Source organism: Cervus canadensis, chromosome 14 (genome assembly GCF_019320065.1).
Source record: "Cervus canadensis isolate Bull #8, Minnesota chromosome 14, ASM1932006v1, whole genome shotgun sequence".
NCBI lineage: Eukaryota > Metazoa > Chordata > Mammalia > Artiodactyla > Cervidae > Cervus > Cervus canadensis.
The window spans coordinates 55,511,244-55,528,191 of record NC_057399.1 but is presented as its reverse complement, the minus strand read 5'-3'; positions in this window follow the sequence as shown (position 1 = coordinate 55,528,191).

Genomic DNA, 16,948 nt, shown 5'->3' with positions numbered 1-16,948 from the left:
GTATAAATGTAATGTTTTACCAAACTGTTCATAGTTACTGCAAAGATTTTTTTTATCTAGCTATATCCTAGAGAAATTTCAGGATTATAAAACTTAATGGTAATGATAATAATAAAGCATCCTAATAGGTGATCTTTTTAAAATTCTTGCTAGTACCACTTTAAACACATCAGAGCACTGAATGTCACAACTTTCCAAATGTTAGTTATCATTGTTATTTCCATTTTACTGATGAGGAGATTTAGAGTTAGAGGATTAAGTAAGTTCCCTTCAGTTCAGTTCAGTCATTCAGTCGTGCCCAGCTCTTTGCAGCTCCATGGACTGCAGCATGCCATGCTTCCCTGTCCATCACCAACTCACGAAACTTGCTCAAACTCATATCCATTGATTCGGTGATGCTTTCCAACCATTTCATCCTCTGTCTTCCTCTTCTCTTCCTGCCTTCCATCTTTCCCAGCATCAGGGTCTTTTCCAGTGAGTCAGTTCTTCGCATCAGGTGGCCAAAGGATTGGAGTTTCAGCTTCAGCATCAGTCCTTCCAATGAATATGCAGGACTGATTTCCTTTAAGATTGAATGGTTGGATCTCCTTGCAGTCCAAGGGATTCTCAAGGGTCTTCTCCAACACCAGAGTTCAAAAGCATCAATTATTGGCACTCAGCTTTCTTTATGGTCCAACTCTCAGATCCATACCTGACTACTGGAAAAACCATAGCTTTGACTAGATGGACCTTTGTTGGCAAAGTAATGTCTCTGCTTTTTAATATGCTGTCTAGGTTTATCATAGCTTTTCTTCCAGTGAGTAAGTGTCTTTTAATTTCATGGCTGCAATCACCATCTGCAGTGATTTTGGAGCCTAAGAAAATAAAATCTGTCACTGTTTCTATTGTTTCCCCATCTATTTGCCATGAAGTGATGGGACAGGATGCCTTCCCACAAATTCTAAGTGACTTTTTACTTAGTGGGACACTAAATAATGTCTGGTTGATTCCACACCTCATACTTTTAATGTATGTTTTACCTGCCATCACAAAAAAAGAAAAACATGAAGAGAAATGAGGAGGCCTCAGTCCAGATAGAGATAGTTGAACCAGAGTCAGAATTCCTGGGTCTAACATTAAGTGCTAGAAGGTAATGGAACCATGCTGGTAGAGTTTTTAGCATCATTTTTTTTAATATATATTATTGCTACCAAAATGTATTTCTTTTATTTTCTTTTCAAATTTATTTGCATTGATTTTAATTCACAAGGTTGATCCTTTAGTAAGCTGGTGCTTATCTGTGGGATATTTCTACAGATCTATATAAGCTACCCCAGGAAAAAAGGGAGAATTTTCAATGTGCAAATCAATGAAGTAAGTCTCAGAGTATATCCTGTTTCCAGTGGCTAGTTGGGAAATTTGTAAGACTTGATGATAAGATCAACGTGATAGCAAATGACCTTGAACACTTGGTAACACTTAGAGATAGTTGATCCTTGTCTGTGATTCAGTCAATGTCTTTAGTTATTCCATTAAACTAGGATGATTTTGAAAATACAGAAGCAGAGTAAAGGGGAGTGATGCTAATGGCAGAGATGACATCCTTTGATCTGATCAACAATAAGTTCCAAGAGCATCTGCCAATTTTCCTTGTAAAATTCATGCAAAGAAATGACAATCACATTTCTGTCTCTTCCCCATATGTCCTGTTTTCTCTTATGCCATATAATTTATTGACTTGCATATATTTGCATAAATGATGTATAATTTATGTCAGTATATATTGATAAAAATTTATGGTTTACAGAGAATTTTCCTAACTTATCATTCATTTTGTTATTCAATTAAATCTAACTCAACACACAATGAAAGCCTACAGTGTAGAATTCTAGCAAAACAGGATACTAGTGGAAGCATACTTTTGTATCTTTTCAAATCCCCATATTTAATGACAGAGTGACTGATAGGAAAAGCAAAGATCTACGGATAGCATTTATAATGGAGTACACGCAGATGTAGATCAGACAGCAATAGCCACAAGAATCTGTGCAACAGGAGGTACAGAGAACCAATGGGAAGACTGAGGACCTACAATAGGAGAACACCCCCAGAGGCAGAAGCAGTACCTCAAAAGGACACTGGATCAATAGCTACTCGATAGTGAGAATAGCTACTAGAAAGAGTTGGGATTTCACCCACTCCAATCACAAATGAGTACAGGTGACATTCAGTAAGATGATCTGAAGGGACTGGAATGATCTAGATTTAGTGAACTCTCAAAATTGAATAGCCAGAACACTCTTCTCCAGAAATATCTCACAATGAAACGAAACTTTGGGGAATGAAATCAACGAAGAACTGGACAGAAAATGGAGTTAAAAGGGAAAAAAGTCTAGATGAAAATCAGGAGATAGAATTAAGAACTTAAGAAAGCAAGCCACCATATGTGTCACACCACCCAAAAACAAAAGAAGAGGGAGCTCAGTGAAGTTAGGAAATCATTCTGGAATAAACATTCTACTAAAAGTTTTAAGAAAACTAATATTAAAAATGGAACAACAGACAAATAATGAGGGCAAAGCCTAATATGTCAAGACAGTATATTGTCACCCTGTTTATTTAACTTATACATGATGCAGAGTACATCATGCAACATGCCAGGCTGGATTAATCACAAATTGGAATTAAGATTGCCAGGAGAAATATCAGCAGCCTCAGATATGCAGATAATACCACTCTAATTGCCGAAAGCGAAGAGAAACTAAAGAGCCACTTGATGAAAGTGAAAGAAGAGAGTGAAAAAGCTGGTTTAAAACTCAACATTCAAAAAATGAAGATCGTGGCTTCCAGTCCCATTACTTCATGGCAAATAGATGGGAAAAAAGTGGAAACAGTGACCGACTTTATTTTCTTGGGCTCCAAAATCACTGCAGATGGTGACTGCAGCCACGAAAGTAAAAGTTGCTTGCTCCTCGGAAGGTAAGCTTTGACAAACCTAGACAGAGTATTACAAAGCAGAGACATCACTTTGCTGCCAGAGGTTCATATATTCAAAGCTAGTTTTTACTGTAGTCATGTATGAATGTGAGAGTTGGACCATCAAGAAGGCTGAACGCCAAAGAAGTGTTGCTTTTGAACTGTGGTGCTGGAGAAGACTCTTGAGAGTCACTTGAACAGCAAGGAGATCAAACCAGTCGGTCCTCAAGGAAATCAATCCTGAATATTCATGGGAAGGACTGATGCTGAAGCTGAAGCTCCAATCCTTTGGCCACCTGATGTGAAGAGTAGACTCTTTGGCAAAGACCCTGGTGTTGGGAAGGATTGAGGACAGGAGGAGACGGGGGCGACAGAGGATGAGATGGTTGGATGGCATCTTTGACTTAATGGACATGTGTTTGAGCAAACTCTGGGAGATAATGAAGGACAGTAAAAACTGGCATGCTGCAGTTCATATGGTGCAAGGAGTTTGACATGGCTTAGTGACGACAAGAACAACAGCATAAAAACAAGCAACAATTAATAAGGGAAGATAATAAATAATAAGCATTATAATTCACAAAAATTGTTTTTAAAAACCTTTAAGATATATACTTAACACATTTGTTCCTGAAAATTATGGGGTTATATATCCAAAATCAAAATTTTCTTATAAAATTATGAAGTTTAAAAGTGAACATTTCTTTGGGTATTTAGGGGGGAAAGGCATGTGACTTAAAGGGAAAACTGAGTTAGATTGTAATAAAAATTTTAACAGCAAGGGTTTATTAGCAAAAAGAAATTGCAGTAACATTTTAAATATTCAGGAAAATGAAAAGAGTGAGCCAAAGATATTTTATCTAGTAACACCTATGCTCAAGTAGAAAAGTCATAAAGATATTTGTCAAAATATAAAAACTTAGAGCATATTCTCTTACTGAGGTCTTCCTGAAGAATCTGCTAGAGATGTTTCATAGAAGCAAAATGCCCAGAGAAACACCAAGAAGTGTAAATGGCAGTGAACATTAATTATACTTATCCACAGTATATACTTAGGACTTCCCTAATGGCTCAGTGGTAAAGAATCCGCCTTCAGTGCAGGAGCAGAAGACTGAAGTTTGAACCCTAGGTTGGGAAGAGCCCCTGGAGGAGGGCATGGCCACCCACTCCAGTATTATTGCCTGGAGGCTACAGAGTCAGACATGACTGAAGCAACTTAGCATTCATGCGTAGTATATACTTACCTATAAAACTAAGATCAAATTATAGCTAAAATAGAGTGATATATATCTATGGTTATATACATATTTTGACAATGTAAAAGTAGAACAACAATTAAATTTTTAAGTAATGGGAGCGAGAATAGAGATTTATAAAACTGGTAGCTCAGATGGTAAAGAATCCATCTGCAATGCAGGAGACCTGGGTTCGATTCCTGGGTTTGGAAGATGCCCTAGAGAAGGGAAGGGCTATCCACTTCAGTATTCCTGCCTGGAGAATTCCATGGACAGAGGAGCCTGGCAGGTCACAAGGAATCAGGCATGACTGAGCAACTTTCACTTTTTTTCTGAATACCAAAAATAATAAATCTGTTCAAGATTCTAAGTGATAATGATAGTATTGACATTCACACTAGTAACTGTATACTATAGGATAAAATAAATGACAAACTGTAGAATACTCTAGTTCTATCCATGTCTTTGAAAGCATTCTCATTGTCGAAAAAATTAGTTTTATGTGAACTGTTATTCTGAGTCTACCATGTATGTATTCTATGTATAGAATTATGTAAAGTGGATGAGGAATTATGGGATATTCCAGTTCTGTCATATTGTTGCTGGTGAACAAAGTTCTTGCTTTGTTGTAAAAAATATTTGGAGATGATGTGATAGGTAAGAAGTGGATTTATTTAGGGAGAAGCACACTCCAAAGACAGACTGTAGGCCATCTCAGAAGGCAAGAGAAAGCCCTGAAATATAGCATGGTAGTTTTTTATTGGCTCAGTAATTTCATGAGCTAATGAATGGTTAGTCTGATACCTGTCGTGGTGCTGGGGCCTGTGTCATTTAACGTATGCTAATGTATTATAGTGAGCATATAATGAGGCTCAAGGTCTACTGGGACTCGACTCTTCTGCCACTTTGGACCTAGTCAGTTCTAACCAGTTTTTGTATGTCCTATGTCATTCTTTTAAAGATTGAGCCCTGCCCCCTTCACTCTTGTTTCAATAGAATATGCTTATGGGAATCAAGATACTCAGTGTAGGAAAAAGATACAGATGTAATATAGAAAAAAATTCAGCATCACCATGTATTTGAATTGGAAATACCAGAATAAACTCATGAGATGTCTTACATTTAAAAATTAAATGTGTGTTCCCTGGAGGAGGAAATAGCAACCTACTCACTCCCGTGTTCCTGCCTGGAAAATCCCACAGACAGAGGAGCCTGACAAGCTACAGTCCATAGGATCACAAAGAGTCAGACATAACTGGGGGACTGAGCACACACACACACATGCTATATATATATATATAGTGTGTATTTCTCAGTCTATCTACTAAACAGGTCTAGATACAATGACAACCCCTAATAGTGGGCATCCTTTGTACTCGGTTTTGTAGTCTTGAAGTGACATTTCCCACTAAAAGAAACCAGTGCTTCCTAGGGAGCAGTTGATCCTGGGTCTGGGACAGAAATAAGTCTGGAACATCCTGCCATTTCAGACAGTAAGTATTCTATCAACACTTGAAAGATAATGTCAAATGGACCCAGGAACCAACTTAAAGATAGAACAACTTGAGCTTCAATTAGGATACCAATTTCAACGTATTGAAACCTATACAATATGTTGACATTTGTAAGTTCAGAATTTTAAAAAGCTGATCAATTACCTTTTGACGATAAGAGGGGACCAGTTTATTATCTTATAAACTAGCAAATAACAAGGATATGTCAAACACTTATTTTCCTCTTCCAATATTTTTATAACTGGATAGTCAAAAAAAGATAGTTTCTCTTTATAAGAAAAATGTCTCCTTATAAAATCATTTCAGTTAGTAAATTAAAACAAAATGACAGAATGCAAATACCACAGTTTTGGACTACCAGTGAATAAATGAATCTGCAATGAACATCAATGGCTGTTAACATCACAAAGGGAGAGAAAACTCGGCATTATCTGCTTCCTGATTAAAGACATGACCCCATCTACAGTCTTGTCAAAGAAATTAAACTTGAGTCTGATCAAGCAGGAAATACAGTGGACATAGAGCATGTTAAAGAGTTTATAATATTAGAAAAAATCCAGACTGTGGAAAAATCTGCAGGTTAAATGGCCTTTGTTTTTTATTTTGGTTTTTAACAGAAACGTGTAAAAAAGAGATGGAAGAGAAACTGTAGATTAAAAGAAACCTGAAAGATATGTACTTTTATTTGTTTAACAGGCAAGTTGAAACTATAGTGTCTAAAGATGCATGCTTGGGTGGTAAAAAACAGAAAGGAAATCAAGGAAGTAATTATTATAAAAGTTAGCATGTTAATGTTAGTTGCTCAGTAATGTCTGACTCTTTGTGACCCTGTGGACTGTGTCCATGGGATTCTCCAGGCAAGAATACTGGGGTGGGTTGACATTCCCTCTCTGAGTATCTTCCTGACCCAAGGATCGAACCCAACCCAAGAATCGAACCCCAGTCTCCAGCACTGCATGCATATTTTTTACCATCTGATCCACCAGGGAAGCCCAAAAATTAACATAGTGGTTATTTTTGAAACAGAAGGCTGTGATTGGAGTGAGGTATCCAGAAGAGGCCACAGGAGAGACTGACCTTTATAACAAAATAAACTGTGAAATAGATAGCATTATATTTTCTTTAAAGATGGAGACACTATGATCTGATGGCAGTTACAAACCAGGTGAAATTGGAATTTAGCATTTAACCCTTTACAGAATTTCCCAAACCCAACTGTCTCCACCCCCCCACCCCCCTTCCCTCTCTCCCTTCCCTCCCTCTCTTCCTTCTTTCTCTTTGTGGTGGTTCTTTACAAAGGCATCCCATGACACTAAAATCATAATACCTTCCCCTGTTGGGGTATAGTTAAAAGTAGGACAGTTAAAACACAAATACATATGAAAGGCTATTCAAAGATTATGCTTTGGTTCCCCAGTTTAAGGCAGTAAACTTCCTTTGGTGTTCTAAGTTCTCAGGCAGACTTTAGAAACCAGGAAATCCATTTAGTGACATGTTGGGGAAATAGACTTGAAAAAATCTCCCAACTCAGGAATTCTCTCCACAGAGTTAGGGAGCAGAGAAAGAAAACCATTTTATTACTGAATAGGCGTGTAACCAGAGTATGATGCGTATCGCAGGCAGTCCTCCAAGAGACTGCGATGACAAAGAGATCTCACCCTGTTAGACAGCCAAACAGATAATACACTGTCTGCATGTTCTCAAGTTAAACAATAACTAGTCCTTAAGTAAGAGGGCTTGACAGCACCATGTGTAATCCAAACTGTACCTGGTGATTGGAGTGACCATCTGTGTTAGCTTAATTGGACTTAGCCGGAAGGAGGAATGTGTCTCATTCCTGTTTGACAGGAGATAATTTGACAGCTTAGAGCCAGGCACCAACTGGAGTTAGGCCCCTCCCCTCCCCCAGAAGCGGGGAGACAGGGGCGCTGGTCTCCCTTGGCATCTACATTTCAAACCGATGCCTCTCTGGTCTTTGAGGAAAGCTTCCCTGGCTTATAAAGCTGCCAAGAGGGCTATCTGGTTTTCACAACAATTTGTATACAAGTACTTATAATTAGAATGCTTTCTAAATAAATGCTCAAAGCCAAAAAGGGAAGGGAAAGCTCTTCCCTTATTTTCAATGGGAAGAATTAAGCCTCTTAGTTTTCATTTGTATTTGTTCTTTTTCATGTGAGTATCACTGTAAGAGGTTATTTTCTAAGGATATCACGAAAATGAGTCATTTTTCTTATTTTCCTTTGGCCAGGTTAACCCCCTAATATTATGATAATGTCTTCTTCAAACCATCAGAAGTAGAATTTATATAAATTCTGAAGATATGGTTATTTTCTTACATACCTTTAATATACCTTACATACCTTTAATATGTATGTATGTATGTATGTGTGTGTGTAGGCTTCTCTGATGACTCAGCAGGTAAAGAATCCACCTGTAATGCAGGAGACAAAGGGGACTGGGGTTCAATCCCTGATTTGGGAAGATCCCTTGGAGTAAGAAACTGGCAACCCGCTCTAGTATTCTTGCCTAAAAAATCCCAAGGACAGAGGAGCCTGGTGGGCTACAGTCCAAATGCGGACAAAGAGTTGGACATGACTAAGTGATGAAACTCGCAGCACACACACATAATACACACACACACACACACACGATACACACACACACACACACACGTATTTTTCCCCCACATAAGCCTGCCCTTTCCCCTTTTAAACTTTAAACTCCTCAAGGGCAGGGATCTTGTGGACTCCTCCTTCTGTATCTCCTTAGGGAATCTAATGTATCCTTTTTATGCCCCGTGGACACCCAACAGCAGTTATTTGGCCACCTGGTGAAATGGTTGTTATCTGTATTGGGTTCCTGGCTATTGCTATAAATAGAGACACTTTTGCTTGAGAAATGGCAAACCTATTCCATTGGTTTGGGAAAACCTATTTCCCCTGTCATTTTCTTTTTCCTCTTTTTAAACCAAATACATCCTAGTACTTATTTATCTTTTTTCAAAGAATGTTTCTGTATGAAGTTTTGCTACATTAATAGACAATGTAATAAGGCTTTTAGGGCAAAGACAAATCACCTAAAGTTTTTTTTTTTTTTTTTTTTTTTTTGATGTCTCTTAATTGAAAATCTTGTGTCTGTGTCTTCAGACTGAGAAAAGATACCTGTGAATAGCTCTCAGTGATAGTTGATGGGTGGCATGGCTTGGTTAGACCAAACATTTTCAATAATTTGTTGAACAGATTCAGGACAGAGTAGCTATATGGGAGACTCTGCTTGACTCACCCATGGGACTAGTATTATACTTATTACTGATTACTTTTTAAGGTGATTATTTTACATAATTATTATTCCAAATATTTGATTTGCTAAAAGGAATCTATTTTGATTTTACTTATGCTCAGAATCTGTATCGGAAGTTGGATTCTCTCTTCCAGAAACAAAAGTATTTCTATTAGTATTTTATTACTGATCCAGAACACTTATACCATTGTTACTAGAATTATCTATACAGCAAGCTTCTTAGGGCAGCTAGTACTGTCTGACTCATTTGTATAACCTAGCACCAAACTCTAAAATGTCTTGAATTTATCAATCTGCATGACGGATGATGATGTTTATCTGATGAAATAACAGTTCTTAAAATGGAATCTTACTCCGTGTTTTCCCCATTCCAGTTTTTCTGCTATGTCTTTGGATAAGGTAGATTATTAGAAGTAACATTGTTCTTCACTGTGGAGTCCGGGAAAGACCACCAGAAAATAATCAGGACTCTTAACTCAGTGGCCTTGAGCCTCAGGGCTATGAGCTATTCTCCTTTGTTCACCTGTAGGCCTGGCTGTCCTACAAGCCAACATTGGCTTATTTGTAGACAATATTCCCTTCAGTGACCTCCCCAGGAGCCCTGCTTGTCCTCCACCTCCTGTTCTTCTATGCTCTCTATAAAGTTAGAGCAGACAATTTTACTATATTCATAATGTCTCCTCTACAGTTTCTCTCTTCCTTGAAACAAGATCCAAGGAGGATCTGGGAGCAGAAAAACTCAAGTAAGCAATCAATCACAATAATACTCATAGAGTCGCTCCCCTAATATTTGACATTTTGCTGACATGCTATCAGAGCACTTCACACTTGACTGGTAAGCCATGAAAACAATTACTGGGTCACTAACAGGAAATGAAATGAAAGAGTCTTTGTGAAACAACATTCTAAAAATTACTAAAGCCAATGAAGCCATAGCATTCTGAAAAATAAGTGCAAAATTGTTTGATGATACTCATAAAAATTACACAATGCCATGTAAAGGTAGCAACTATGAGGTAAAGAGTAAAATATTTCTTAGATTTGGGGGTGTTCTTGATTTTGAGTGATCAATGACATCCAGTAGTCATTTGGGATTTCCTTGGAACCTCACTATATTAACAGTAAATCAATCTAGTAAGGAAGCATTGTTGCATAAATAGAAGTTAACGAAGACATCTATCCTCAGTGGTCATAATTTCTGGGTAACACATAAATACAGCTTGTAGGAAAATAGAGGCTTAGGAAAGGGTGATTTACCATTTTAAAATACACTCTGTGATTTCCTGAAACCATTGAGATGATGATAAGTGAATAGCAAGAGGAGAAATGCAGGGAGCCAAGAGATTAACAAGAAAGTATGCTTTGCTTAAAACATTTCCCATTATGTTGCTCAGCATGGGCAACAGTTGTAGACCAAGGAGGGTAAGGGCAAACCCCTCAACACCACATTGTATTGGTTAGGCAATATTCTTTGTGAGGGATATTTACAAACCAGATCCAGTGAAAACAGACAGCGGTCCTCACATCTTCTTATTTTATGCAACTACTGGGACTGAAGTGAAGTGACTACAGCTGCAGTTGGTTTACTTTCTGGAGGAAGCACCTCAACTTTTGTGGCCCATGTGTGTGAACATTGTAATCTGGAGCCCAGGGCAAAAGACGATCTGGGTACCGGAAAGCTTGGTTTTGGGTGTCAGATTGTATAGGAGTTGCCTGGGAAAGTCCATAAACCTAGAGAGTTTGGCATTGTCAGGAGATTGTAGCCTCTTCTGCATTGAGAAGGTTACCATTGTTGTATGGGAAGCTGAGTTCAGTTGCAACACCCCCTAAATTAGACAAGAAGTGAGAGGTCCTAGCTAGCTCCTTGTCTGGGCAAACTAGGATGCTACCAGAATTATCTATCTGGTCAATAACATTCACATAGGCTAACGGGAGAGCAGCCTCATGCAGAACGTGGTGTGCGCTAAGTCACTTCAGTTGTGTTTGACTCTGTGAGACCCTGTGGACTGTAGCCCTCCAGGCTCCTGTCCGTGGGATGCTCCAGGGGAGAATACTGGAGTGGGTTGCCGTGCCCTCCTCCAGGGGATCTTCCTGACCCAGGGATCGAACCCTTCTTAGGTCTCCTGCATTGGGAGGTGGGTTCTTTACCAATAGCACTACCTGGGAAGCCCCTCATGCAGAACAGAGGATCTCAATTAACAAATTAACAAATATTTGAAGAATACTAACTACATGCTGAGCTTTATATTCCTTCATTTTGTTTTTAAAAGAGTGCATTTTACAGATGGGGAAACAGATGTTTTAGAGAGGCTAAGTGGCACAACCACAATTTGAATGCAAAACTAATGTGTTCTGTGTTGTATAATCCTGGCTCCCAAACTAGTGAGCTTTCTGATATAAAAGTCTCTTTCCATATTTGTGAAGTTGTATGAGTTCAGGGAGATGGAGCTCTGAGAAGAATTCAGGAATAGTTGTAACAATGAAAAAGAAAAAAACTCAGAGGAATCAAAAACATGTTATCAGAATGGAGAACTGAGCCATATTTATTATCCTGAGTTTGGTATAAATTAGGGGAAAAATGGAAATATAATTTGTGTATATGTCTGTTGGCTGGAAGTTTCCCAAACTTTCACAATTACATGATCAACACTCATAGGATAGAGTGTTTATAGAGATCTTAAATACACTGGTCAAAGCTAAATAAAGTCACCTTAGGAATCACTGGACTTATCTGTTGAATCAGATGGTAAGGAATCATTATCACCATCATTAGACTTACGGTCTGTTAATAATATAATAACTACAATTGTTAAATTGCTTTATGGTTTGTACATGACTTATCTCATCTCTGGGATAGGTATACTTACCTGTTTGTTTTTTTCCTAAGGGATGAAGAAACTAAAGTTTAGAGCATTTAGGTGATTTGTCCAATAAATAGAGAAAGAATTTAAATCAAGAGAGTTTGTCCCCACATGAATAGCTCATTTTCAGAAATCTCAAACAATATTGGCACTGTTGTTTCATATATCCTAGGACATGTTATCCTAGGACATTTTAGATATTTGTCCTAGATATATACACACATATATATATATTCCAGGTATATAATGGGCAAAGTAGTTTCAGGGTCACATATGTCCAAATGAGTTACATTCTTTAAAATGTATACTGATTATACACTATATTATAATTATTGTCATTATGGTTCCTAGTCCCATTCTTATAAGACTATATCAGAATTAAATTTGCCTTTTATGCTCCTGATAATCAAGACTTCTCAAAGCCATTTTTAAAGTACTGACTTAGGTGATTGTCAAGGTCTATAAGGTTGCTATTATATCCATCAGTGTAAATGATCAGAAATAACTCTGAGCAAAAGACCTCTATTGCAGACATATAGGAGAGATACGTGGGAGTATTAAGATGATGTCCTTCTCATTTCCCTGTGTTGAAAAGGATTTGTGGATCTTCAACTCTTTCTAAGTAGCTAATGATCCAAAGGGAGAAATTTTAGTTTGGCATCACCCACAGACCATAGAAGCATCCTTAGTGAAATAGCACCATTTCTGCCTTCCTATAAAATGCCCCTCTCTCAGGCTTGGCAGAGAATCAGAAAACATTCATGATTTAGACCTAGCAGAGAATGATCAGTAGCTAGTATATCATGATTGTAAAAGCCATTCATTTTTATAACTTGGTATAAGAGGTCATTTATAAGCCATTTGTCATATTTTGTTTCTTTTAATCCATACATTAAGCCTGCAAGGAAAATGTGGTTCCATGTGTCATTTAGGAGAGACAACTAATGCCCAGAGATATTAAGTGATTTGCTTAAGGCCACAGAGCTAGTAAATGAAACAGCTTGGGATCAGCTTGTGTCTTCTGACTCTACAGGCTTTGTTTTTATACTGTTCTGTTTCATAGTTCATAATTTATTTGTACTTAAAAAACCTTAACATACTTAAAATATCAGCATACAGTTTAACATTGTGTGATTTATTGTATGGAAGAGTATGGAAGTCAATTTGATATGACTTTATGATTTGCCTTAAATATTTTGGAGTATTTGTTTAGTTGTTGAAATTTTAGGGATGTTTCTAATGACGTATCTCTGCTCTTCTTAAAGACTCAGGATTAATCTTTATACTTGCCAGTAATATAGATTTAATGTTATAGATCAAAACAATTATCTTTGTACTAAAACAACTGCCTATTAAAACAGATGACAGGCTTAGAACACTAACCTCTTTGTTTTGTAATTATCTTCCCAAACTTTGCAAATGATAGAATCACCTGGAGTGCTCATGAAACATAGAGCTTGCCTAGTGCCCTGTCTTATAGATTTGGATTTGAGTGGGGCTACAGAATTTATGTTTCTACCAAGTATCTTGAGGGATTCTTCTCATCATGGAATTTTGGGAAACACTAAACCAGATCAACATCACACTATACCATCACTGTACTATTCAACATAAGAGTAATCCAAGTCTATGCCCAACCAGTAACGCTGAAGAAGCTGAAGTTGAACAGTTCTGTGAAGACCTACAAGACCTTCTAGAACTAACACCCAAAAAAGATGTCCTTTTCATGATAGGGGGCTGTGATGAGATAAGAGGAAGTCAAGGGATACCTGGAGTGACAGGCAAATTTGGCCTTGGAGTACAGAATGAAGCAGGGCAGTGGTGACACTGGTAGTAAAGACCCTGCCTGCCAAGTCAGGAGAACTAAGAGACGCTGGTTCGATCCCTGGGTTGGGAAGATCCGCTGGAGGAGGAAATGGCAACCCATTCTAGTATTCTTGCCTGGAAAACCCCATGATCAAAGAAGCCTGGCGGGCTACAGTCCATGGGGGGTCATAAAGAGTCAGACATGGCTAAAGTGATTTAGCACAGCACACAGCAAAGGCTCACAGAGGTTACCCAAGAGAACGCACTGGTCATAGCAAACACCCTCTTCCAACAACACAGGAGAGACTCTACACACAGTCATCACCAGATGGTCAACACCGAATTCAGATTGATTATATCCTTTGCAGCCAAAGATGGAGAAGCTCTACATAGTCAGCAGAAACAAGACTGGGAGCTGACTGTGGCTCAGATCATGAACTCCTTATTGCCAAATTCAGACTTAAATTGAAGAAAGTAGGGAAAACCACTAGACCATTCAGGTATGACCTAAATCAAATCCCTTACAATTATACAGTGGAAGTGACAAATAAATTCAAGGGATTAGATCTGATAGACAGAGTGCCTGAAGAACTATGGATGGAGGTTTGTGACATTTTACAGGCAGTAGTGATCAAGACCATCCTCAAGAAAAAGAAATGGAAAAAGGCAAATGGCTGTCTGAGGAGGCCTTACAAATACCTGAGAAAAGACGAGAAGCTAAAGGCAAAGGAAAAAAGGAAAGATATACCCATTTGAATGCAGAGTTCCAAAGAACAGCAAGCAGAGATAAGAAAGTCTTCCTTAATGATTAAGGCAAAGAAATGGAGGTAAACAATAGAACGGGAAAGACTAGAGATCTCTTCATGAAAATTAGAGATACCAAGGGGACATTTCCAGCAAAGATGGGCTCAAAAAAGGACAGAAATGGTATGATCCTAACAGAAGCAGAAGATATTAAGAAGAGGTAGCAAGAATACACAGAATTATACAAAAAAGATCTTCATGTCTCAGATAACCATGATGGTGTGATCACTCACATACAGCCAGACATGGTGGAATGCAATGTCAAGAAGGCCTTAACATAGGAAGCATCACTACAAAGAAAGCTGGTGGAGGTGATGGAATTCCAGTTGAGCTATTTCAAATCCTGAAAGATGATGCTGTGAAAGTGCTGCACTCAATATGCCAGCAAGTTTGGAAAACTCAGCAGTGGCCACAGGACTGGAAAAGGTCAATTTTCATTCCAATCCCAAAGAAAGGCAATGCCAAAGAATGCTCAAACTACCGCACAATTGCAAGCGTCTCACATGCTAGAAGAGTAATGCTCAAAATTCTCTAAGCCAGGCTTCAGCAATACGTGAACTGTGAACTTCCAGATGTTCAAGCTGGTTTTAGAAAAAGCAGAGGAACCAGAGATCAAATTGCCAACATCCACTGGATCATCAAAAAAGCAAGAGAGTTCCAGAAAAACATCTATTTCTGCTCTATTGACTATACCAAAGCCTTTGACTGTGTGGATCACAACAAACTGAATAAAATTCTGAAAGAGATGGGAATTCCAGACCACCTGACCTGCCTCTTGAGAAATCTGTGTGCAAGTCAAGAAGCAACAGTTAGAACTCTACATGGAAGAACAGACTGGTTCCAAATTGGGAAAGGAGTTTGTCAAGGCTGTATATTGCCACCCTACTTATTTAACTTATATGCAGAGTACATCATGCAAAATGCCAGGCTGGATGAAGCACAAGCTGGAATCAAGATTGCTGGGAGAAAAATCAATAACCTCAGATACGCTGATGACACCATCCTTATGGCAGCAAGTGAAGAAAAACTAAAGAGTCTCTTGATGAAAGTGAAAGAGGAGAGTGAAAAAGTTGGCTTAAAACTCAAAATTCAGAAATTTTGGTCATGGCATCTCTTCCCATCACTTCATTGCAAATAGGGAAACAATGGAAACGGCAAGAGGCTTTATCATTTTGGGATCCAAAATCACAGCAGATGGTGAGTTCAGCCATGAAATTAAAAGACACTTGCTCCTTGGAAGAAAAACTATGACCAACCTAGATAGCATATTAAAAAGCAGAGACATTACTTTGCCAACAAAGGTCTATCTAGTCAAAGCTATGGTTTTTCCAGTAGTCATGTATGGATATGAGAGTTGGACTATAAAGAAAGCTGAGCACGGAAGAATTGATGCTTTTGAACTGTGTTGTTGGAGAAGAGTCTTGAGAATCCCTTGGACTGCAAGGAGATCCAACCCATCCATCCTAATGTAAATCAGTCCTGATTATTCATTGGAAGGACTGATGCTGAAGCTGAAACTCCAATACTTTGGCCACCTGATGCAAAGAACTGACTCTTTGGTAAAGACTCTGATGCTTGGAAGTATTGAAGGCAGGAGGAGAAGGGGACAACAGAGGATAAGAAGGTTGGATGGCATCACTGACTCGATGGACATTAGTTTGAGCAAGCTCTGAGAGTTGGTGATGGACAGGGAAGACTGTCCATGGGGTGCTTCCATGGGGTCACAGAAAAAAGTCGGACACAACTGAGCCACTGAATTGAACTGATACTATATCAACTTTAGAATGATTTCTATTCAAAGAAAAGCTATAGTTTTAACATTAGACACATCTGTGTTCCAGCTCAAGCTCTAACACCAGATGAATGACTTTTGCAAGATATTTATATTGATGAACAGTCTTTTCATTTGTATCATGTGTATAATAACACCCTTTTGGAAGAATGTGAGAATTAAATGGAAAATGCACCTAGTAAAATGTTCAGTAAGGTAATAATACATAACAGGTAGTTCACCTGGAGTAGGAAATGGCAACCCACTCCACTGTTCCTTCCTAGAAAATTCCATGGACTGGTGGACTACAGTCCATCAAGTCGCAAGAGTCAGACACAATTGAGCAACTGAGCACTTAGTCAATACTTATTTCTTTTCCATCCTGGTAGTGTGTTAGAATAGTTGAGATATACTCTGAAAAGAAACAGAGGCACCTAACTTCAATAGAGAGCATTTTATTAAAATATAGCACACACATGTGCATGTGTGTGTTTGTGTGTTATAGTGAAAGCGAGTTGCTCAGTTGTGTCCAACTCTTTGCAACCTCATGGACTGTAGCTTGTCAGGGTCTTCTGTCCATGGAATTCTCCAGGCCAGAATACTAGAGTGGGTAGCTGTTCCCTTCTCCAGGGGATCTTCCCAACCCAGGGATCAAACCCAGGTCTCCCTCATTTCAGGCAAATACGTTACCATCTGAGGTAC